The sequence below is a fragment of the Paroedura picta genome, chromosome 9 (assembly GCF_049243985.1).
Source record: "Paroedura picta isolate Pp20150507F chromosome 9, Ppicta_v3.0, whole genome shotgun sequence".
Taxonomy (NCBI): domain Eukaryota; kingdom Metazoa; phylum Chordata; class Lepidosauria; order Squamata; family Gekkonidae; genus Paroedura; species Paroedura picta.
Genome location: NC_135377.1, coordinates 34,880,437 through 34,886,756, shown reverse-complemented (window position 1 = coordinate 34,886,756; position 6,320 = coordinate 34,880,437).

The window sequence follows — 6,320 nt, the reverse complement described above, 5'->3', positions numbered from 1 at the left end:
GCATTCGCTCTAAGCCATCTAGGATAATTGTACCTATGGGACAACCTCTCCCTGTATGCTTTATGATCTAGTGAGCAAAGTTTGCTCACGGTCCATGGCCCCAAAGAGATTCGTTTGACTTCAACCAGGGCCAAGACTTTTTTGCCCGGTCTGGTAGAACACTCTAACAAATTAGATCAGAGCCCCGTGAGCTCTTAAATGGTTCAGCAGGGCTTGAAAGATGGAGCTGTTCCACCAGGCCTATGGTTGAGGCCCAAAACAACATCTGTCAGAATCTGCCAAATTAGATTCCAACTAAAGGGTTCATATGACCGTCCCCCCTCCTCTTTCCATGTAATAGAGGAAATGAGGCAACTGTATTTTTTAATTTTTATCTACATGTTTTAAAACTTATCTGTAAGTGACTGGGCAGAAGGGATTGTGTCGATGCTTGGTTCTTGCTGCCCTTTCTTGCATGTCCAGGGAGATGCTGATCACTTCTTTGGCATTGGGAGGCAAATTTCTTCCAGGCCAGACTGGCTATGGATTTTGGTGGGGGGGCATCATCTGGGCATGGAATTGGGGTCACTGTGGTGGGCAGGTAGTTGTGAACTTCCTGCATTCTGCAAGGGTTGGACTAGATGACCCTGAAGGTACCTTCCAACTCTGATTCTATTTTTTATATTTTATTTTTATGTAATTTTACATTTGCTGTAAATTGCCCTGAGTCTTTGGATATTGGGCAGGCTATAAACAAACAAATGAATGAATGAATAAAACAGACCTAGATCAAATCAATGTTTGTGTGTATGATGGTGCTCACTGGTCCTAAGTACCAGCAGCTTTTCTTAGGGCTTTCACAAGTCCCAAGGGGAGGATTAGTGGAAATTGGGACAAACTTATATATAAGTACTGGCACTTGTTTAAAAAAAAACACAAAAAAGTACTGCTCCTACATGAAGTCAAAGATGTGGGTGTAGCCAATGTGCACTACTTTGGCTGGTGGTTTGTAGCAGAGTTGCCATATATACTATGGGAGTGCCTGTCTAGGTGGTTGCCTTATCTTTTGTGTTTACAGGTGTTGCTTTGCTTGTTATTTTGCAGTTGGGAGTGCACAGGATCATACCATATTACAGTAATATAATGAGGGTTTAGCCAGCATTGGCCTAATAAGACTGTTCTTCACTGGTCAAATGTATTTAGATTTGGAGGTGGGGAAGGAGGGAGGGAGGAATGATGTTGTCCCTTACGAAGGTTAAAGATATCTTCTGTGTCTGCTGAAAGGCAGAAAAGAGAAGGTACCAGGGAATTCCTTGGTTCTTCTGTATGTGCCTGAGGATACAATGGTGAGTGAACAGGTGTGATGCACCTGCTGTTCTCTCTTGAAACAGGTAATCAGGAAGGATGGGTTCTTAGCAGAGCCTGAAAAATAACAGCAGCTGCTAAGAGCAAGTTGAAAAAAAATCAGCCTTGCTATCTATCATGACACAAAGGAAACATACTTTTTTCTTGGAGGGAACTCGTTTGGTAGATCTCCATAACTATCAATAACTCTGTCCATTAGAACCCTTGGCTTTTAATATTTGCATTCCACCATGTTCGTAAAAGGCTGCCTGTCATGGGAGTTTGATTTAAAGCTCTAATCAATTCATGCTCTTGAGGGCAAGAGGCAATAGTATCAAAGCAGTTAAGGTCTTCCTTCTGTTTCCTTTGGGGAAGATTTCCATTCACTGGTAAGCTAATGACTTCAGCATACTCTGTGTGGGTAAGGCGGTCTTCTTGATTGCCTAAAGGGTTAAAATAGCTACATTAAATGGGAGACCAAACAATCCAGTCACATCTTTGCCCCCATGCCGTGCTAGCCAGAGTTCCACACCAGTGCCCAGGTTTATAGCTGAGTTGTAAATCCTTGGGAAACTTTCCAGTGGAGGCTGCACAGAGTACAGCGAGCTGTTATATCTCCAGCTTTTTGTTTTCCACCAGACTTGTTCTCTTTAGTGACCCCCCCCCCAAAAAAATAAACCCTTGTTTTCCTGTGTGTAGGCAGATTTTTATTCAGTCAAGCTTGATAAAACTTCTAAAAAAACAGTTGATTTTTGTCTTGAAGGGGATCAGCTGAGGACAGCAACAGAATCCTGTTGAACTAAAGCCCGCATTGAGCTTGGAGAGAAGCAGAGCCGCCTGCTAGAAATCTGCTGCTGGACTGACGGCCAAGCCAGAGAGATGACCTCGATATGGGTGGAGTCATCTGCTCAGTAGATATTGCTAAATCATCCTTGCTGAGGAGATCTTGCCCTGAAGCCTCTTTGAAATAATTACAGAGTGCAATATTGGTCCTATCATAAAAACACTGGGTGTTTGGTATTTTCAGTGATAATCCCTTGGGGCAAGACACCGCTCTCCACAACACATCACATATTCCTTTCTGAGCAACAAATTATAAAGTCTGCGGGTTCAGTAAACACAGACTCCAGTTCTTCAGAACAGGTCTTCTTATACAGCAACTCCAGCAACAAACTCCAACTACTGAACAGAGAAAAACAGGCAAACACATGCACTTTTATACCTTTCAGGCTGCCAGCTGCTGCTTCTGATTGGCCCCAAGCAGAACAATCCAATTGGCTCTAAGCAGAACGATCTGGTTGGACCTTAACATGTTCCTTTAATTGGTTAGTTCCTTGGCTTGCAAAAGCCCTCATTTTAATCAGTGGCCAAATGCCCACATTAAGCTTCTGCAGTTTGTGGTCTCTAGATCTCAAAGAAGAATTAATTGCTGTGGTTAAAAAAAGGAAGGGGTAGAGGAGAAAAATGGACAGGGCTGTGCCAATTATTTGGATATTCACCTTTCTGAGTACTCAGCCCTCAAGGACAACAGATTTCTCGTTGGCTACTCTAAACAGATAGGCTTTTTACAAATATATATGAGTCCCTTGAAAGATATTGGCAACACATCACAGCTCACGTATATTGTAGTTCCCAATCTAATCAAGGTGAAGTAAGAGAAAGGGAGCGTGTGGTACAGGGTAACAAGCTGGCCAGAACACCATACTTTGCATGTGTCATGTGGCACTGAGCAGCTGGTTGAGACAGATATTGTTTCATGGGAATGTTTGGAAGCATTTCTGTGTTGGCCTAGCCCTTCAGTAAGCCTCTGCTATTCTCTCTCCCTCTCGCTCTCTTTCTCTTTCTCCTCCAATGAGCTCCATCACACTCTCTGGTAAATCAGGGCATATGGCAGGAAAGAGCATCTGGGAACAATGAAAATGTTTTCTACTTCTGTCATTAGCAGCGTATCTGCTAATGCGGGAGGCCCTGGCCACCCCTTGGCCTTGAGCAGTTTGTGTTGCTAACGCATGTTTTTGCAAGCAAAGATGCAGTTATTGTTCCCTAGCATTATTTTTTTTTTGCACACATCACAAAGGCAATACTTAGGTGGTTGAATCTCAGGCCTCTCCGTTTCTAGCCAAACCTCATCTAATGCTATTCTAGGCACAGGCCAAGATCTATAATTTGTCCACAGTGCCAGGAGACCCCCCACCCCAGGGAACTAGGAGTGTGGGGTCAAACAAGACAAAATGGTGGGTGTTCCCCGATAGTTCCCTCAAGATGCAGTTTGTATCTGCTTGCCTACCTTTGTAAGCGCTGCAAATAATGCGGAAGGAACTGGCCAGGCTTGTTCTCAGCAAGGAAATACCCTTGATTGGCACCAGTCAAGTATCAAGAACAAAATTGAGCTATACAACAGGCAGGTGGACTTATATGCATTATCTGCACTTATAGGGAAATGCAAATCTACCCATAAAGATGCAGGTTTCTATTATTTTGGTATGCTTTGGATTCTTTCTTACAGCTCTAGATGCAACAGCAAAATGCCTGTCTGTATTTTAGGACTGAGAGCAACAGTTTAGGACTGGTCACCCCAAATAGCTCTCTGTCATTTGGAGTCCATTTCCCAGCCTGCACAAGAATTCTGCTGTGAAGCTTTAAATATTTTCCATGTCAGTTCTGTTCTCACTACCTTTGTTTCCACTCGTCCTTTCTGCTTTCTCTCCAACAGCTGGACGCATCACTGTTCCATTTTTCTATTGGTTGTGACTGAAGTAGCTTGAGGTCAATTATTTCCCCAGCAATTGACAAAGAGTCTTGACTAAGAGGAAAGTGACATTGTCCCTTGAATGCACGCTCTTCCCTCCCCCTTCCTTCCCAGGGCCCAAGGAAGCCACTCCGCTCCTCTCCCTTTGCCTGCGGCCTAGCGTATCTGTGTCACTGGCGTCCAGGAAATACACGTGTACCATATGGTCACTGGGAAGGCATTAATATTGTTTTAAAAGGGAGGGAACCAAATGGTCATGACCTGAGCCCTTTAGAGCAACAGGGATGGTGTGTAACAATCATATTACATTTTATATACCATCAGTAGAAAATGCTCCTCAAAAATTCCCTGCCACATTTCACAACCTTTCAATATTTCAGCATTGCGAGAATTCAGTCGCTCTGAGGAGGAGCACAGCAGAATTTTGAATAGAAGAGCTTGGGACCCCTCCCCCTCCAGCATCCTTTCCTTTGAGGCATACTCCTTAAAGCGACCACATCAAAAGCAAGTGCACAGACTACAGCCTACCACACTCTGTGCTTCCCCTGAGGGCGATGCAAGCTCTGATGGCTCAAAATTGTTTCTCCGCCCTTCCCTTCCTCTTCAGACCCACAATTCAAAGCTGTAGGAGGCGATTCCCTTGCTCCCTGCCTGTTGCTAGCCTCTCGATAATGTGCTGCATGCAAGCAAAGAATGCATTTGGCACAATTAATCAGTGTTTGACGGCTTTCTGATTATTCATGTGAATAGTTCCAAATCTGGTTCCTCTGAGCATTGCCTGGGGACTGTCTCCTGCAAACCTTCTCCTGGAAATGTTTGAGAAGCATCTCTTTTAAAAAATGTTTGTTGGCCCCTGTGACCAACCAGCATTGTTTGTACACCGTAGTACCTGTCTGTGCACCGAATGCTGCTGCTTGAGAATTCCCAATCCATAGGACTATGAAGACTTGCTTGCAAATGTGAAATCAATGCTGAACGAAATCTCAGAAGCCACAGGGCTAGCTGGATACACTTTGCGCTGGAAGGGGTGGTACAAACCTTACAGTTATGGGACAACAGTAAGGGCTGCAGAATAAATTATGAAAAATATAAGAGAGATTAAACACATCCCTCCAAACTGACCAATTCTCTATAGATCTCAGAACTTCATGGAATTCACCTCGTGGTACAACCTGGAGCACTATTTGATTTGGTGGTTGTGGGGTGAGGTACAGAGTCCCTGTGTGTAAATCATAAAACCACATGAAAGAGCAAGAGTCCACTAGCACCTTAAAGACTAAGAAAATTTGTGGCGGAGTATGAGCTTTTGTGAGTCACTGAAGAAGTGATTTTCTACTGCTAGGGACAAATTAACATCTTGATCTGCCTTCAAAAACCCTTAGAAGGGGAGAAGTTTACAGCTGCCTTTGAATTCATAGGTCAGCAGTTATTCACATGCAATTTTGTTTACTTTTCTCTGGACTATTTAAATCCCCCTTTTTAGTTTGTTTCTGTGGAAGTGTGTGTGTGTGTGTGGGGGGGGAGTTGCCTCTATTTCCTATTACTGTTGCTAATCAGGCTCACCCACCAAAGATCTCCTGTCCCCCACAGTGTTGCAAAAGGACTAGGCACGGGTCAGCCAGCGCTGGTGATCTAAAAAACTATAATATAAACTCACATGAAACTATTTTGAGAAAGAAGTTTACCTTGGCATTCATTCTCTATGCTGCAATGCAGCCTAGCATTTGAAGGCACACATTTGCAGGGAGCTTAAGCAGCAAAGGTCACTTGAAATGCAGGTGAAATGCACATGGTCTGATCAGAAGAACTGCCTTCTGTGTACTCTTCCTGGCTACTCCCCTTTCTTCTTATTTATTTCATTTCATTTTATTGTATTATATTCATATACCACCCTCCCTTTTCGGCAGTTTTAATTAGGACTCATAAACAATACATACAGTGAACATACATACAGTTGACTTAAATATATAACATCTCCATGGTGTGGGGAGAACCTACAGGTGGCTGGGAAGGGTTGGCATACAATACAGACTTCCTTGACTATGCTGGCGCACCATTTATCTGCTAAAATTTCAGCATTAGCAAGCGTTTTGATGGATGCTTGTTCTGTGTCACTTTGTGGAGGTTCATTACTCTTTACGCTGTTACCAATAAGAGAAACTCGGCAACAAGTTTGTGACTAAGAGAAGGAAGAAAAGCAACTGAAAAATGCGTCCACTCTCTTATCATTGCAAAACTGAATAGCTAC